The sequence below is a fragment of the Chiloscyllium plagiosum genome, chromosome 24 (assembly GCF_004010195.1).
Source record: "Chiloscyllium plagiosum isolate BGI_BamShark_2017 chromosome 24, ASM401019v2, whole genome shotgun sequence".
Lineage (NCBI taxonomy): Eukaryota > Metazoa > Chordata > Chondrichthyes > Orectolobiformes > Hemiscylliidae > Chiloscyllium > Chiloscyllium plagiosum.
Window position 1 is genome coordinate 24,655,843 of NC_057733.1, and position 20,170 is coordinate 24,676,012.

Genomic DNA, 20,170 nt, shown 5'->3' on the forward strand with positions numbered 1-20,170 from the left:
CATGAGTAGGCCAGGGCAGAAGAGAAACTGAATAAGTGATAATAAGGGTTAAGAGTAGGGGAGAATTGGCTCTGCTGTAAGCAACTCATATCATGACAGGACGGGTGTTGGGGTCAGTAAAAAAACAGAAAAGAATGGAATCAGTCTCCAAAGTTATTAAACTTGATGTTGAATCCTAGAGACTGCACAGTCCCCAAGTGGAAAGTGAGATCCTGTTCTTTGAGCTTGTGCTGAGGCTTATTGGAACATTCTGCTAGGCCTCTGACAGATATGTTGGCATGGGAACATGATGGTGTGCTGCTGTGTCTGGCAACTAGAAGCTCAGAGTCATTTTAATTGACAAAACACAAGTGTTTTACACAGCAATCACCCAGTCTGCGTTTCATCTCACCCATGTATAGGAGAGCACACTGTGAACAGTCAATACAGTATATTAGATTCACTAAAATGCAGGTCAATCTTTCCTTCACCTGGAAAGTGTGTCTGGGGCCTTGGTTAGTGAGGAGGGAGGAAGTAAACAGGTAGGTGTTACACATTCTGTGATTTCAGGGGAAGGTGCGGTGAGGGTGTAAGGAGATGTTGAGATGGAGGAGGAGTTTCAGAGGGAACGGTCCCTGACAAGGGAGGGAAGGGGAAGAGGTGGCATCCCACTGGAGGTGACAGAAATGGTGGCTTAAGATCCTTTGGGTGTGGAGGCTGGTTGTGTTTTTCCAAGAAGAAACAGAGAACCCTAAGGCCATTCTGATGGGTGATAGTCATGTAAAATGATTATACATCCATGGTAAGGAAGAGGTTTCAAACTGGAAACTCTGAAGCTGATGTAAAGCATCAGAAGAACTGCACAGGCTAGACTAGGTGAGAAAAAATGTCGAGTCGAGATAGGAAGAAATACATTCCATGGAGCAAGAACAGGTAGAAACAATAGGTCTGTCGTGTTTGTGGATTGTGGGGGGAAGGTAGAAGCAGGCTGCACAGGGTTGGGGGGTCTATGAGTTGGGAGGCTGTCACAGGGAGACCCCCAGATGAGATGAGGTTGGTAACAATGGTCTGATACTTGATGGAGGAGCCATGGTCCAGGGAAGAGATGAGGAGGTGTCGGAGAGCTGGCACTCAGACTCTGCAATGTTGCGGTCAGTCTGTCAGTGAAGAAGTGCACCACCCTTGTAAACAGGTTCAATGGAATACTGTTCGGAGAGTCAGTGCAGACTTAATGCACTGATGGGATTCTATGATTCTGTGAATCCACAAAGATAATAAATGATCTCATTGGCTGCATTAGGAAATGGAGCTGATTTCCTCTCGCCATAGACAGAAAGTATATGCTGACATGCTCATCTATGCAAAGCTGCCTTTTTTGGATATTGTAGGAGGTCGAGTGGGTGGGGGTGTGGTGGTGAGAACAGGATATCGTTGATTATTTAACTCTTGCCTACTGTAGAAGCATGCTATGGCTTTTGCTACACTCATCAGATTTTACTACATGGGGTTAAACCCCTCTCCCGCTGTAATCTGTTAAAATTCAAAAGGCAAAGAACTATCCCAAAAGTCACTATTTAATGTAAAAGTCAACAACTTTAATTTTTAAAAGTCTAACAGAGAATAATTAACTAACAACTATTTACAACTCATTTATTTAAGCATATCTTCTACTTTTCCTTCCACAATAGTGGTCCGATAAAACCCCCAATTAAGATTTATAGAAAAATTCAAATTTCACGGTCAGCCAGCTGTCAAATCTTCTCTTGGTATCTTCGTCTGTAGATTTGCTCTCCAGGTCAGTGTTGATCTTTTTTCCCTGTGCAAACTCTTTCTCCAGACGGGTACCTCTCAGAGAATTCTTACTAGCAGCCTACATCTATTGGTCTTTGGCAGTTCTCCTCCATCTGTTCAATTTTTCCCGGTCTTATACCCCAAAATATCAGATCATTTCATTGGTTTTAATATTGCCAAAGTACAAATTCAAACTTGATTGGAGTTTAGTATCTTGGGGCATAATTTAAACTGATTGGGTGACTTTAATTTTTTTAGTCCCATAGCAACCCAGGTACTGCTGTTTGCTAGACCAAATGTTACTTGTAAATTTTCCAGTACTCTGTGTTCTTCTCTAAGTCCTTCAACTCTCTTAAAGGCCCAGTGCCCCTTACCTCCATAACAAACTCCTTTGTCAAAGGTCCATGTAGAGATGTCCCCTGGCCCTCTGTGTCCTACTGTATGGAGGGTATGCTAAACCATCATTTGTGAGTCATGTGAATGATGGTTGTTCACATGATTAAGGTCGAGGTATGTTTCTTCTATTCTTCAAACAGGTTCAACTTAAATGTGATTGATAGATCAAACCAGGGTAGGGGTATTGTCACTGTGACTGTGATGCTATAAAGGTGGAGAGAAATAAATGTGAAGCAGATATGCTAACAAGCTGAGGAGCCATCTCCAGCAGATGCCTAACAGCCTCCAATGAAACAGCTAAAGACCACTCCAGGAAGTGGAGGAGCTACAGGAGGCCGAGTCCCGTTGTCCTCAATGTTATTTTCTTCAGATGAGTGAGGCACTGTGTTGCCATAACCTGAGGATGTCCAAAAGAATCCTGTGAGGTATCTCACAACCTTTGACCCCTGAATATATCAAGGCTGTTAGCAACACCACTTCATCTTGTTTCCCCATGACAAAAGCAGACCTGCAGCCTGGGCAATAGCCTTTGTAACTATAGCTGGTTTCCCTCAAGTATATAGACTGTACACATATTGTGTTGAGAGCTCCATATCATAACATAGCACAACTCTTTAACAGGAAATGATTCCATTCCATCAATATACAACACATATGCCATCATCATTACCATACCTTAGAAGTCTGTGCCAGATACCCTGAAAGTTGCCACGATACCTGTATCCAAGAGAATACTCATTTTCTTGATTAGTTTTAAAGTCAGGATGATTTATAGGACAGCTACTGGGAGACAGCTACTCCCAAGTTGCCATGGTTGGTAACTTGGTTATGCAACCTTCTAACTGACACCGGGCATTGATACAATGCTGCCCATTCTTCCTCCAGGGCTGTGTGGAGCAGATGCAAGATCTGCTGAGGACACAGTTCCAATGTTTGGATCAGTTTGGACGAGCTTTGCAGTATATTCCAGACAGATTATGCCACGTAATCCTAGCATCCTGTGCTTTACATGATTGGAACAGGCAACAAAGGATTCTGAAGAGCTGACAGGAGATCAGCAATCTTCCAAAGAGGAAGATGAAGTTATTGAGCAGTAAGAATATCCCGTTCTTCATGATAGCACATCAGACACAACAAGCCAGACAAGATTTAATCCTGGTGCCAATAAATGTAACCTGGGTGGAGCGATCACCCATTGACTGGAAATTTGTTGGTGGTCAAAAGGCAAGTAGTCTGTGTTTGCTCCCAGAGGCTTACACAGCTTTGCTTTGTTTATTTATTCTTTGCTCTTGCTGTAGCTGAACAAAAGTAAATGTTTTCAACTATTTTAAGGCTATTCAGTATGTGATGCTCCCCATTGAACAATGGGAAGCTGTTCGGATACACTGGGTATGAGGGAAAGAGTAACCTGTCAACAGTGTTCTAAGATGAGATGATTCTAATGACCTGCATAACTTGGTTCTTGAATAGCAATGTATTTACAAAAGTGCACTTGCAATGTGTATCAACTGTACTATCAAAGTGGCCTCAGAGGCATTTGTGCTTTGTTCCCTTCCCACTATGTGCGTTGTGAGGGGTAGCTCCAGACTGACAACTGGTGTAGAACTGTCATGTATAAATGACACCAACAATGACAATTCCAAAAAACCCAGCAGTGGGCAGTACTTCATCCTTTGTTGAGAGACGATTAGGGATGTGTGGCACCATAAAGGCGTGGTCCCTAATTAATGAGATGAGTTGTAGAGAACATCTTGACAAAACTCAACAGTCCTCAAAGAAAACTCTCCATGAAACTCACCAAATTGGCACTTAGCCAATTACTGATAAAATTAAACCCTTTATGTTTGCTCTGTTATAAGGTGAACTTTACCATTCCTGGCTCATCTTTTTCCCCTCTGTAAACTGTAACTCATCTAAAATTCTGATGCCTATATCCTACCTTGTATAATTAGTCCTGTTCATCCATCACTATGTGTTTGCTCTCCTACATCAGCCCCAGGTCCACAACTTGCTCCATTGCCTTGCCTCCTCCTGCCCCTTCTATCTGTGTGATCTCTGGCAACTCAACAACGCTCCAAGACCCCTGCACTCCTCAATCTCTGCCTCTTGAATACATTTAATTATAATCACTCCTTCATTGGTGATCATGCCTTTATTTGCTGAGGCATCAATCTTTGGAATTTCTTTCTCACCTCTGCCTCTCTACCTCTGTTTCCTCCCCTTAAGTCAATCCTCAAAACCTAGCTCTCTGTCGACGTTTCTCACCATCAGATCTAATATCACTTTCTGTGGCTTTGTGTTAATTTGTTTTTGCTTCTCTGAAGCACTGTGGAATGTTTTCTGATGTTGAAGGTGCTATAAGAAAACAGTTGTCATTCTGATTAGGCAGTGACATTCATGTTAGAAAGTTGGGACTAGGTCATTCAACACTTTAAAGCTTTTCTGTCAACCAGTTATGTTATGCCTGATTGGTATCATAACCTGCTAGCTGCTTAGATTTTGTAACTCTTAAAACCATTCATGAACAGAAATCTAGCAATCTCAGTTTTGAAATGCTGAAATGATGTGGTCTTAACAGCTCTTTAGGGGAGAGAGAGTTCAAGACTTCCAACACCTTTGTCTTAATAAATGTTTCAAGCATAAGCTGTTTGAGGCGAAAGTGTGTACTGAAGATGCGAGAGATTAGAGTCAAGAGTGTGGTGCTGGAAAGGCACAGCAGGCCGGGCAGCATTCGAGGAGCAGAAGAAGTGACGTTTTGCTGCATAGCCTGTTTGAGGCCTAGCTCCAATTTTAATGTTTTAATGTTTTTAAGGTCCTAGCCCACTGGGATTATGGAAAACCCTAAGGCTTTCTATAGGTATGTTAGGAATAAAAGAATGACTAGGGTAGGAATAGGTCCAGCCAAGGATAGTAGTGGGAAGTTGCGTGTGGAGGCGGAAGAGATTGGGAAGACACTGAATGAATACTTTTCTTCAGTATTCACTTTATCTCATTGTTCGGGACCAGCCCACTGGAGATAATTGTTTCTCCCTATCTAATGTTCCAAATCCCTTTGACAATCTTAAGAACGTAAATTAGATTATGCCTTATTCTTTTGTATTCAATAGAAAATAAACTCAAACTATGCCCATACATTAACCCTTCCCTGTATCAGCCTGGTGAATTTGCACTGCAATATTTCCTTTTTGAGGTGTAGATTCAGGGTAAATACAGTCCTCTGGATTGAGATCTAATTTGCTGAGAGGTGACCTTATAGAGGTTTACAAAATTGTGAGGGGCATGGATAGGATAATTAGGCAAAGTCTTTTCTCTGGGGTCGGGGAGTCCAGAACTAGAGGGCATAGGTTTAGGATGAGAGTGGAAAGATATAAAAGAGACCTAAAGGGCAGTTTTTTCACGCAGAGGATGGCGCGTGTATGGAGTGAGCTGTCAGAGGAAGTGGTGGAGGCTGGTACAATTGCAACATTTAAGAGGCATTTGGATGGGTATATGAATAGGAAGGGTTTGGAGGAATATGGGCTGGGTGCTGGCAGGTGGGACTAGATTGGTTGGGATATCTGGTCAGCATGGAGGGGTTGGACCGAAGGGCTGTACATATCTATGACTCTATGACTCTATGACATCTGCTGATAACTTGCATCCCTTTGCACTCAGCTCTGTTGTTAAATTCCGACATTCATTTAAGCCTTTAAACTAGTTTTTGTATGTATCAACTGAATATTATGATTGCTGTACCTGAGTCATAAATCGTTTTCCTCATCTATATATTTTAGCTTTTCGACTTTTATAACATAATTTAATCTATTTTCCTTTCGTCCAAAGTTACGCTTTCCCATTTTGAACTCCATCAGCTGGACATTTACTTAAACCATCATTGTTCCATTGCAACTTTCGGCTCCCATCTGCAGTCTTTCAGTGCTCTGTAACCTAATGTCAGCAAACACAGACGCACAGTTTTCTTACAGTTTTCTTTCTTCCTCAAGTAATTTCTAAATATAATGAGAGGTGGAGACTAATGTACAGATCCTTGGGAGAAGTCAGGGGAGGGGTGTGTGATTAGGGTTCCAATATTAATCATATCCCCTCATTCGCCCGACAGGTAATTCTCCTGTAAAGCGTATTTCATTAATGTGAATTCACTATAACGAGATTGATGAACTGGGGATACTGTTTCTAAAGCACAGACTTTTAAAGCATATCTTGGTTATAACACAATTCTGGCCCCATTAGTTTAAATGGTGCTGCTATTAGGAGATTTTCTTATAGTTTAGGATTGCATGAGAATGGAACTACAGCATGATAGCGAAACTGACTGTCCCTTCTGGCTCTCGGTTCCTAATCAATTTCTATACAAACTGATTGGTTTCCTTCAATTCTTTCTGCTCTCCTGTTTGATAGCTGCCTCTTGTTAGAAATCTTGTTACGATGCAGCATTTATGAATCCATGCTGGATCTAAGATCATTTCACATTTGTCCAAACCTCATTGAGTTTTTCCCTCATAATAGGTTCCAGTAATTTGTCATAATAGGAGTGAGACTAATCGAATTATTTCTGAAAAGAGACACATCTTGTCAAAGCTTTTCATCTTGCACCATCAGGGGCATGGCTCTGCCACTTATTAATCATTAAGCAGTCTCTTCTCTTAAAGCATAAAATATTGCTTTTCCCCCTTACAGGTATTCTTGTGAATTGTCCTGATGAGTGCAAGATGAAAAGCTTCAACAATGTGTCATTTTTCTTCAACAGTACGCAAGTTCTGTGCAATGATACAATTATTTGTGGCCTCATTCTTCATTACCAAATTAACTGGTGAAGGTGGAGATTTTGGACATTTGTCACAATAACATTGAAAGGCTTGAAGGGCCAAATAGGAGCATTGGAATTAAGAGCAGGAGTAGGCAATGCAGCCCTTTGAGCCCATTCTGCCATTTAACATAATCGTGCCTGATATTATCCTGGTCTCAACTCCACTTTCCTGTCTGCTCCCTATAGACTTCTCTCCTGCTTTTCATTGAAACATATCTTTTTTTTTGTGGAATTTGTTGATTGATTCTGCCTCCACTGCCCTCTGGGACAGTGAGTCCCACAGATTCACAACCCTCTGAGGGAAGTAGTTCCTCCTCATCTCAGTTTTGAACCTGCCTCCTCTCACTCTATATGGCCTACTTCTGTTTTTAATTCTCATATTATGTTTTATAGAAGAATAGCATGTTGCAGTTAACATATAATTTGTGAAATCTATGATTGAGGAATGTCAATTATGCCTATTTTACAACCAGATGGGAATGGAAAAAACAAATGTTAAATTTCAGCTTGCTGTTAAACATGAATTTCAAACTAAAAAAAATACAAAATAAAGTCAGGTCAAATATTGAAGAAAATAAAAAGGATGGAAAAGGTAATCCAAGAAAGGGCTTGAAGACAGAGAACATGATGATATAAAGGGAAATAGTACATTATTTTATGAAGGAAAGAAGTGAAGCATCAATTATAAAATGAGAAGAAATAATTAGTGATTAAGAAGTATATCAGACAGTCATATAGCTCAGAAACAGACCTTCAGTCCCAACCAGTCTATACTGAACACAATCCCAAACTAAACTAGTCCCACCTGCCTGCTCCTGGCCAATATTTCTCCAGACCTTTCCTATTCATGTACTTATCCAAATATCTTTTAAACTTGTATTTGTACTGATATCCACTACTTCCTCACTACTGCCACACATAAACCACACTCTGTGTAAATAAAAATTGCCCCATGTCTTTTTAAAATCTCCTCTCATCATAAAAATGTGCCACCTAGTCTTGAAAGCCCCCCATCCTAGGGAAACGACAACTACCATTAATCATTTTGAAATCCCTCCTGATTTTAGAAGTTTCTATAAGGTCTTTTGGACAATGAAATGTTGGTGGAGTTACTAAAATATACTTTGTTTTGGTTTTCACAGAAAATGATATTGGGAATCAATATGCCCTCTAAACTGGGTCACTGCGCAGTAATGTAATAATCTCCTGCAGGCCACAAACAAGTTGGCCCACTTAAGCTGCTGCAGGCAAAATAAAAACTAAAGGCATTTAAACAATTTGCCTGTGTTTTGCGATAAAAGAGAAAGCACATTGGTGGCAATGGAAGCATACAGAACAAGAAGGTGAAGCAATTAGATAGCAAATCTGTGCAAAGATTACAACAGGATCTTGCTCAGATGGGCCAATGAACTGAGAAGTGGCAGATGGAGTTTAATTCAGATAAATGCGAGGTTCTGCATTTTGGGAAAGCAAATCTTAGCAGGACTTATACACTTTATGGTAAGGTCCTAGGGAGTGTTGCTGAGCAATGAGACCTTGGAGTGCAGGTTCATACCTCCTTGAAAGTAGAGTTGCAGGTGGATAGGATAGTGAAGAAGGCTTTCCTTTATTGGTCAGAGTATTGAGTACAGACTTTGGGAGGCCATGTTGCGGCTGTACAGGACATTGGTTAGGCCACTTTTGGAATATTGCATGCAATTCTGGTCTCCTTTCTATCAGAAAAATGTCGTGAAACTTGAAAGGGTTCAGAAAAGATCTCGAAGGATGTTGCCAGGGTTGGAAGACTTGAGCTATAGGGAGAGATTGAACAGGCTGGGGCTGTTTTCCCTGGAACGTCAGAGGCTGAGGGGTGACCTTATAGAGATTTACAAAATCATGAGGGGCATGGATAGGATAAATAGGCAAAGTCTTTTCTCTGGGGTGGGGGAAGTCCAGAACTAGAGGGCATAGGTTTAGGGTGAGAGGGGAAAGATATAAAAAGGACCTAAGGAGCAACTTTTTCATGCAGAAGGTGGTGCGTGTATGGAATGAGCTGCCAGGGGATGTGGTGGAGGCTGGTACAATTGCAACATTTAAGAGGCATTTGGATGGGTATATGAATAGGAAGTATTTGGAGGGATATGGGCCGGGTGCTGGCAGGTGGGACTGGATTGGGTTGGGATAACTAGTCAGCATGGACGGGTTGGACCGAAGGGTCTGTTTCCATGCTGTACATCTCTATGACTCTATGACTCTAAAGGACAGCAGTATATTTGTAAAATACTTCTCTGTATAATGATGCTTTCTCCATTAGAAAGTATACACATTTGGTCAATGTAAGTATGTTTAAAGTCAGATTCTTATGATGAATGATTGTGTTGGAAACACACTTTCTTTACAATGCAGTACCTAACAGTGATATTTGAAGATGTGAAATAATTTATACTGTACATGTTTGGATGGTGTGACTCTTCCATTTTCTTCAGAAGCTGTCTAACCTGGTGTACTTTTCTCAGAGGCTTGTAAAACCCATGGAACTGCGGAGCATAAATTGGGAGCAGATATTCTCAGGGAAATGCATGACAGAAATTTGTATTGGTTTGTCCCACTGAAGCAAAGAAGGAATGGTAGGGTGAAGGAACCTTGGATAACAAGAGATATGGAACATCTAGTCAAGAGGAAGAAGGAAGCTTACTTAAGGTTGAGGAGGCAAGGATCAGACAGGGCTCTAGAGGTTTATAAGGTTGCCAGGAAGGAACTGAAGAATAGGTTTAGGAGAGCTAGAAGTGGGCATGAAAAAGCCTTGATGGATAAGATTAAGAAAAACACTGGGCCTTCCACATTTATGTGAGGAACAAGAGGATGGCCAGAGTGAGGGTAGGACCGATCAGGAATACTGGAGGGAATTTGTGCTTGGAGTCAGAGGAAGTAGGGGAGGTCCTTAATGAATATTTTGCTTCAATATTCACTATTGAGAGGGACTTTGACGTTTGTGAGGAGAGCGTGAAACAGGCTGATATGGGAGGACAGGTTAATGCTAGGAAGGAGGATGTGCTGGAAATTTGGAAAAGCATGAGGATAGATAAGTCCCCTGGACCAGACAGGATATACCCAAGGTCACTACAGTAAGCAAAGGAAGAGGTTGCTGCACCTTTGGCGATGATTGTTGTGTCTTCACTGTCCACTGGATTACTACCAGATGATTGGAGATGGCAAATGTTCAAGGAAGCGTATAAGGATAATCCTGGGAATTATAGACAAATCAGCCTTTTGTCGGTGATAGGCAAATTATTAGAGAGGATTCTGAGAGACAGGGTTTATGATTATTTGGAAAAGCATAGTTTAATTAGAGATAGTCAGCATGGCTTTGTGAGGGCAGGTCATGCCTCACAAGCCTTATTGAATTCTTTGTGGATGTGACAAAACACTTTGATGAAAACAGAGCAGTGGATGTTGTGCACATTGATTTTAACAAGGCGTTTGGTTAGGTTCCCTCTGATAGGCTCATTCAGAAAGTAAGGAGGCATGGGATACAGGGAAAATTGGCTGTCTGGATACATAATTGGCTGGCCTGTAGAAGACAGAGGATGGTAGTAGATGGAAAGTATTCAGCCTGGAACTTCGCGACCAGTAGGGTTCCACAGGTATCTGTTTTGGGATCTCTGCTCTTTCTGATTTTTATAAATGACTTGGATGTGGAAGGGTGGGTTAGTAAGCTTGCCGATGGCATGATGGTTGGTGGAGTTGTGGATAATGTGGAGGGCTGTTGTAGCTTGCAACAGGACTTTGACAGGAAGCAGGGCTGGGCTGATAAGTGGCAAATGGAGTTCAACCTGGAAAAGTGTGAAGTGATTCATTTTGGAAGGTCGAACTTGAATGCAGAATACAGAGTTAAAGGCAGGATTCTTGGCAGTGTGAAGGAACAGAGGGATCTTGGGGTCCATGTCCATATATGCCTCAAAGTACCACCCAAGTTGATGGGGTTGTTAAGAAGGTGTACGGTGTGTTGGCTTTCATTAGCAGGGGAATTGAGTTTAAGAGCAGCGAGGTTATGCTGCAGCTCTATAGAACCCTGGTTAGGCCACACTTGGAATATTGTGTTCAGTTCTGGTTGCCTCATTATAGGAATAATGTGGAAGCTTTAGAGAGGGTGCAGAGGAGATTATCAGGATGTTGTCTGGACGGAGGGCATGTCTTATGAAGAAAGGTTGAGGGAGATAGGGCTTTTATCATTAGAACAAAGAAGGATGAGAGGAGACTTGATGGAGGTGATCAAGATGATGAGAGACATAGATAGAGTGGATAGCCAGAGAATGTTTCCCATGGCGGAAATGGCTATCTCAAGGGGCATAATTTTAAGGTGATTGGTAGAAGGTTAAGGAGAAGTGTCAGAGGTAGGTTCTTTACTCAGAGTGGTGGGTGTGTGGAATGCACTGCCAGCAGTGTCAGTAGAATCAGATACATTAGGGACATTTAAGCAGCTTTTGGATAGGCACATGGATGATAGTAAAATTTAGGGTATGTAGCTTAGTTTGATCTTAGAGTAGGATAAAAGGTCAGCACAATATCAAGGGCCGAAGGGTCTGTATTGTACTGTACTGTTCTGTGTTCTTTGTTCTTAAAACCCGTAGTACTAGTTGAAAATGGTGTCTGAAAGATATTCTGATTTTGACCCCCTTTTAAAATGGACAATTTGATCTCAACCTGTGTGTTTTGCACATTAGAGATTCTGGACCCATAAACAGACCAGTGTAAACATTGTAATTTGGGAATGCTGATGAAAAATGTTCTTTCTCCAGGGGAAAAAAAGAACTAAGGGCTGAATTTTACATAAATTGTGCCAATTTTGGTGAATTTCATGGAAGCTTTTTCTCCTTGAGCCCTAGCTCATTTTCTCATGCAAGCTCCCTGACTACACCTCATAATGTGCATATCATGCCACATTGAGTTCTCACAGTCTCCAAGGGTCAAGTACTGGTTACTGCTGGGATCCCCCAGGATTCCATCCTTAAAGCCAAGCTGTGCACTCGGTCAAGCACTGGTGGCCCTCAGCTGCCCTGCACATTTCTTGTCAATTGCCCCAAACATATTAGAAAGAAATCAGCACCTTGCCTTTCTGATGTGGGCCTGGAGCTCCTGGGAGGGGGGAGGGGGTTTGGATTTAATTGTGTGGTGCCCATAGAGTGTAGCTGGGATGCTGTTACCTGGTACACAAGATGGAAGCCCAGAGGAGCAAAGAGTAAGTGAAGGTCTCCAGGTTAGCATTCTGAACATTATGCCATGGATCATCATTGTCTAGTTTCTATCTGGTGGGCATAAGAATAGGAAACTGTATCTCAAAGAAGTGAAATGATGTTGTTGTGAGACATTAATGTGTGTTAATGCTTGCAAATAGGCCCATCTCCAGTGAGCATCATTCCTCGCTGTTCAACACTTGATTGAAAAATACAATTTGCTACAGCTGATGTTGGGAATCTCTTTACTGCTGATCTCACTCGATTCTCCCAACATTCTCACTAATGCCCACAATATTCAGTGGCTATGAAAATTCACCACGAAGTGTTGTCATTCACAAACTGAAATGCATCTCTGAACTTCGAGGCCTTTATATCTCATGCAAGTCCACATTGTGGCATGATCATTCACAATGACCTGTCTACAGAAATATAAGAAATGTTATATCAAGTTTAAATGTAACCCAATAATCCAACTGTTTTTGTTCTTAATAAGCAGCTTATAAATTTAGCAAAGGCTTTTTTGTAAAACAAGGGATTCAATATCTCTAGCCGAGCAAATTCCTTAAGACATGTGGTGTGATAAACCTTTTCCAGAATGTAGGCTGATGTACTGCAATTCTGTCAAATTTACTTTAAGATAACTGACTGACAAGGAACTTTTGTAGTTTGAAATATTCATGTTTTGCAATAAATAGTTATAACAATTCTTTCTGTCCTTCAGGAGTAACTGAAAGATTCTATGAAGTGGTAGATTCAGAAAAGACTATACCAATATTTACATTATTTACAATATTTACAATATACCAATCTGATGCTGCATAAAACCTTACTTGTAGGATTTGTGATCTTATTTCAGAATCTGTTATCAGCATTAAGTCCTGTTGCAGAGATATTAACAAAAAAAACCACAAGTTTACTTATCTTTCTGTTTTGAATCTTTTTTGTTTGGCCTTCCTACAAAATAAGTCTTCAACAGATCAGCAGTAAAATTGAAAAGTTTCTGCCTGATGGCAAAAAGACTTTGGATTTATATCATGGATTTACATAACGTAGCATGTCAAAAGAACAAAACTGCGGCGGATACAGATCAACAAATCTATTTATTTACCTGGCATGGGTAAGGAAAATGTTCTTTTTACAGTCTAAAATACTTCATTGTTCAGACAAAATGTGTTACAAAATCCTTTCCAAGTATTTTTTTTCATGCAAAGCAAAAGCCTTTCCCTTGAAATAATGTAACCTCTGCCCCAGTGAGTGACAAGCAGCAAATCAAATAGTATTTTAACTTGGGTTTTAAGGTTTAGATACTCATTGCAAAGTTAACCATTTGTATTGGAGTTAATGTATTTCTTGAGTAAATCTGTTCAGAAGCTGCTTCTCAATTTGTTTGAATTTTGAAATATTATGTTGATATTCTTTCCAAATTTGAGATTGTGTTTATTTAGTGTTTGTAAAATTTCTGAGCCTAGACAAAACAAGTGAACAAGATATTCTATAGTTGGCAGATTATTTTGACACATGCGTAAGTTCACTGATTATAATTCATTTTTCCAATCACTTTGACTTTTTAAATTTATCTCTCATTTTGAAGTACCTCATTAACGACACTTTGGGTGTGACCAAATACCTCAATCTTTCTTTGCCAAAGGCAAGGTAATGTTGTCTAAATAATTTCAGCTATCAAATCCATCAAAAGAATTGCGATAGCAGCTGCTTTTTCTTGGCATTCTTCTACATTGCCTGCCTTAGAATTCTCTGTCCACAGCTTTTTAATTTATGCTATCCTTGAGGTGTCCTTTCATGAAGCCAAGCCTGTCAAAGCTTTCCTCATCCAATTAAACTAATGAAAGAATTCATGTCTTTTTAGAAACATATTTGACCATTTTCTGTCAGTAGATGTTTGGTTCCTTTTCACACCTCAGTTATTACTCTGTGAGCCAGATTCTTCATTATCTTATAAAAATGTAACATTTTTACCTCATTATAAAATGAAATTAATATGCTGTATATGTTTGAAATGGATCCTAAACTCCAAACGTATGCTTCTTGTTGCATTTAAAATATTACTGAGAATTTAGGTTCAAATGCTAGCCTTTCTATTATAACAAATTCAATTTTTAAAAGTACGTTTATGTCCTTGGTGGCATATGATGGTTCAGACAAATCCAATGAATTTGTGTTCCTGAGGAAAATGTTCTTAGGCATGTTCTGTAGCATCATACTTCTTTTGTTCCGTAATAGTATAGACAATTGATACTGACTTGATAATAAAACATGGCAAAACAAAAAGGGTCTTTAGCAGGGTACCATATGGTGCCGTCCATCATATTAGTGATGCTGATCATGAAAACTAGCTGAGGAAGTCAGGCCTGAGAGATCAAGAACTGCAACCTGGTGTATTTGGGATTCACTGTTTACTCTCCATTCCCCTTAGCAAAATTCAATCTCATTGAAGGTCTCACTGCAGAAAATGTACTGAGATGATAATTTGATCATCTACTTTGATCCCAAAGGACTGACAAATAAAAGGCTGACCTATTTGGATATACTTTTGAAATGGCTGCTGGTATAATAGACAGTTGATTTGTTAACTGCATGTAACATCCTCTTTCTGGTGTTAGAACAAATTACTGTTGCTTTCTTCAGTTATGTCCTACATTAGATTCAAACATAACAACAAAAGGGAAGTTCATGTCCTGATTATTGGTAAACTGGCCTAGAGGAAGAAAGAAGCTCTATTCAAGTTGTGTTTATTGATTGCATTGTGAAGCTCTGACTATTGTATATTAAAAAAGCTTCTTCAATGGGAAGTAAATGATTTAGGATAAATGCAGATGCAGATCAGCTCTGCTCTGCTGTAATGCAATAGTTTGGTTCTTGTGCAATCCTGTGTTATAAGAAAATCACCTAATAGCTTGAGTAAATTATTTAAACTCATTTAAACTAATGGGGCCAGAAGTGCATTATAACCAATACACGCTTTAAAACATTTCATCTTTAGACACAGCGTCATCAATTCGTTAATCGTGTTATAGTGAATTCATATTAGTGAAGCGTGTTATAGGAGAACCACCTTTAATTATAAGGCTCTTCAGTCATCAGTCCACATCGACAGGACAGTTGCAACATCATCCTATTGTTAAGCTTAATTAATGCTATGAGAAAACCAAAGCTCTAAGTCATGTTACCTAACAATTTTAAATGTAGCATCCAATGAAGTAGAATTCCACATGAAGGTGGAAGTGTGCTTATACTGAACTCTGAGTTAATAGGCAGAATGCAATTTGCATTCTGCAATATGACTTGAGTTTAGGCAATTGTGTTTTGCAATTTGCAGCTGTCAAACTCAAATAAACCACTTTTGGAATACTGCATTCAGTTCTGGTCTCCCTGGTATAGGAAAGATGTTGTGAACCTTGAAAGAGTTCAAAAGAGAATTACAAGAATGTTGCCAAGGGCGGAGAGTTTGAGCTACAGGGAGAGTCTGAATAGGCTGGGGCTGTTTTCCCTGGAGTGTCGGATGTTGTGGGGTGACTTTTAGGAATTTATAAAACCGTGAGGGGTATGGGTAAGGTGAATAGCCAAGAATGTTTCTCCAGGGTAGCAGAGTCCAAAACTAGAGAGCATGGATTTAGCATGAGAGGGGAAAGATTTACAAGGGATCTAAAGGGCAACCTTTTCATGCAGAGGGTAATGCATGTATGGGATGATCTGCCAGAGAAAATGATGGAGGCTGGTACAATTACAACATTTAAAAGGCATTTGGATCTGTATATTAATAGGAAGGGTTTAGAGGGATATGGACCAAATGCTGGCAAATTGGACCAGATTTATCTTGGATATCTGGTTGGTATGGACGAGTTGGACTGAAGGGTCTGTTTTCATATTGTACAGCTCTATGACTATGTTATACAATAATGTGATGCAGGTCTGTAAAAGGTTGAAATGAAGAAAATAAGAAATTGTGTACTAAGTACAAAGCACTTGTTTGGGAAGGACAAAAAAAGTCTAAACCGATGATGGATAGACATTGCTAAAAAGCATTTTTGTTAAAATGTAGAAAAAATTTAAATGAGTCTATTGATGTAATTTAGTAATCTTGTATTTCACTTTTGTTCAAGCCAGTCATATTCGAAAAGTAAATGCAGATGAATTTTTTATGCTGTATTTTATCTGATTTTAATGCATTGCTTTGAAATTTAGCATTCACTGTCACAGTTGAAACCTTTGTGCATTACATTAATTAATGTGTGCAATACCTAAATTCCACTAGTGAACAAATAGAATCAGTTTGCAATTTTCTGAATGTTAAAATTATGTTTCTTTCTCACTGGCATATGCATCTGATTTGCAAAGCATCTTTTCCAGTGCTCCACTTGTAAGAACCATGTCTTTTTATTTTTGTGGCTTTGAAATCTATGTACTGCAAGGAGAAAGAACTGGTTTTAAACACCAGGATTTACCAGGATGGCGTCATAATTTCACAGCAAGGAGTTCAATTCCTATTGAGAACTCTGCTTTTGTGCTCAGGTTTCTTGCAATGTGCAGTGACTTACAAGTGAAGCGGATTGGTTCTCAGCTAACGGAGCAGCTTAGAACTGAAAACAAGTTACAGAAACACAGATAGACACCGAAGAGTGTGCTATTGTTCTCCCCTGCAGAAACTGCCTGTTCTCTCCTTCTCCTGCAGCAATTGTGAGCTTTGACTTTTGAATTGAAAACCAGAGATATTTTCTAAGACAATCAGTAAATGTGAACTTTTTACAAACCAGTAGAAGTTTCCAGAGAAAGACAAGTGAACACCAAGCACCAGGCTGACCAAAGTAGGATCATCCCAACATTCAAATTGGAAAGCAAAGACCACTGAACTGATTTTCCAGCTTTTTCTATCTCTGCAATTAATGTTTCCTCTATTTGTTTGTCTGTATATACATCTAAGGGTGAGATAATAAGAGAATTAAAGTTTTCGTAGTCTTATATGCAAGTGTTTTATATCTGTTATTTGTAACTATAGTCTAATCACTAATAGTAAATAATAATTCTTGGTTACTACTGAAACCTGGTCCAAGCTTTCTAACAACCTTGGTCGAAAGGTTGGGATACTGTGAATCTTTTTAAAAATCCTTTAACATTTGGTATTGTGTGGCTTAATTTATAACATGCTTCCACAATGGATCATAGCAGACTTGTATAAAAATCTCATTTGTTTTGGTTTAAAAGCTCCAGGAGAAAGTTATCTTCTGTAGATTGAAAGAATAATGGGTTTGTAAAATTAAAGCGTTTTGAGAGGTTTGAATAAATCTTTCAAATACAGTTTTATGGAGACTTTAAAAATACTAAAGCATTCCAGTGAAAACAAACCAGTCTATCCAAACTTTCTTCATAACTGAAATTCCCCATACTGGGCAACATCCTGGTAAACCTTTCTGTATCCTCTCCAAAGCAACCACATCCTTCTGGTAGTGTGGTGCCCAGAACTGTACATAGTATTTCAAGTGTGGTCTAACTAAAGTTCTATAAAGCTGCAGTATGTAAGTCTATCATTATGCTCAATGCCCATTCGAATGAAGGTATGTATGCCATAGGCCTTTTTTTAACTACCTTATATACCTGCGCTGCCACCCTCAGTAATCTGCACACCCAGATCTCTCTGCATATCAATACTCCTAAGGGTTCTACCATTCACTGGATAATTTCCACCTGGACTTGATCTTCCAAAATGCATCACCTTTTGTCCAGATTAAACTCCACCTACCATTTTTCTGCCCATGCCCCTAACTGGTCTATATCCTGCTGTAATCTCTGACAACCGTCCTCACTATCCCCAACTCCACCAATCTTTGTATTATCGGCAAAATTAGAAATTAGACTAGTACATTTTCCTCCAAATCATTTATATAAGACCATGAACAGCAGCGATCCCAGCACTGATCCCTGTGGAACACTACTGATTACAGTCCTCCATTCCAAAAAGCATCCTTCCACCCCTACCTTCCTATGGTCTCCTATGGTTAAGTCAGTTCTATATCCATCTTACCAGCCTATCCTTGATACCATGCAACTTCACCTTTTGTACCAGTCTACCATGAGGGACCCCCTAAAAGGCTTTACTGATGTCCATGTGGACAACATCAACTGTTTTCCCTCATCTTTGTCACCTCTTCAAAAAACTCAAGCAAGTTAGTTAAGTATGACCTCCCCCACACAAACCCATGTTGTCTATCTCTTGTCCCTGAGATTCTTTTCCAGTAATTTTCCTTTCACCGATGTAAGGCTTATAGGCCTTAATTTCCAGGATTATCCCTGTTACCCTTCTTAAACAATATTGGCCAATCTCCAGTTCTCTGGGACCTTACCTGTGGCCAAAGCAGATACAAATATGTCCATCAATGTTCCAGCAATTTGTTCTCTTGCCTCTCTCAACATTCTGGCATAGATCCCATCAGGACACGGGGATTTATCAACATTAATACTCTCCACAATCTCCCAACAAATCCTTAAGCTCCTGATGGTCTCTGCTGCAGTTAGTTGGCAGTTCCGATGGTTAGAGTATGCGTGAATGGGTTTTGATTGAAGATGAATGTCCAAACGCTCAGTAAATGGATTTCAGTTGAGGTTGAAAGTCCAGTATCTCTGTAGGCCCCAGACTGCTTGAGGTGTAAAAGCTGTCTCGGGTTGGAGTCCGTTAGGTTCGGTTGATTGTTCTGTTAGAGAGAAGGCGTAAATCGGAATTCCAAATTAACCAATGGTTCCAGACAGCTGTCTCCGTTCTGTAAGTTTAGTTTGTGTATCCTCCACAGAACTCAGCCCAGCTGCCACTACTCCTTTTTAAAACTTTTGTCCAGTATTTTAGGGATTGGAGAAGTCCAGGGTTTTGTCCAGTGTTGTAAATATTGGGGAGTTTTGCTCAATCCTATAAGAGCTGCTCGCCATCAGATTGGTTGGCAGCTCTCTCAGGCAGGACATCTTCCCCAGATGGAGATTGAAGTCTTGGAGTTAGCCAATTAGTGTCTCTCTGAGTGTTAAATGGTTGTGGAGCAGTCAGTATTAATGTTTAGAATGTTGCAGCAGGATGCTCGGACATCTGAAAAATTCCTCTCGGTGTTTCTGATCTCTATTATACTGTGCATCTTTGCAAACATGTTGATGTTGAAAGAGACTAAGGGCTGGATTTTGTCAGCATGTGGGTAGTCTCGCCATCTAGCTGAACGTGGAACCTGAGCCTGTCTGGCTGGGTGATGAGGTCTCAGGTAGCATTCCAATAAAGAATGAAGGCTCATCTCACTGAGCTACCATCACAGTCAAACTTTTAGATGTGGCCACAGTGAAGGCTGCAGGAGGAAGAAAGTATCTCAATGGCAGCCCATGGAGGACAGGATTTGTTTTTCTTATCTGCGTTGGGGCCAAATATGTAAAAACTAGTGATAGTAATGGCTCACTTTCTGGTGGCTGCCCTGTAGCTGTGGGCAGGTGGTCATTGTCACCAGCAGATCCCAGTGTGGCCATAAATAAGAGCGGCCCACCACAAGGTCCTACTGGGATACTACCTGGATTTATTTGGCAGTATCCCTATGTGGTAAAATCCCGTATGGGCAGTTGCGGGGGAGTACGGGGGAAGATATGAGGTGGCCTTTAATTAGAAACTAATTGGTATAACTGGCTCCCAAGTGGCTGACCCCATCACTGAGTATCTCCTAAGGAGTAACAATGGCAGTGGAAAGGTGTCAGACTCCTCTCACAAGTCCTTCCATTGCCATGTTAGGCATCTTCTCAAAACCCAGCCCCCCTCCAGAGTGGTAAAATCCATCCCTCAGTGTTTCACATGACATAAGGCCTATGAAGTAATTGAGATCCAGAGTGTAGAAAGTGGCCCTTTAGGCCATCATATCTGTGCTGGTTAAAAACAACCACCTAACCATTCCAAATCCACATCTAAATACTTAAATGCTCTGATGTTTTCTGCTGCTACCACCCCAACAGG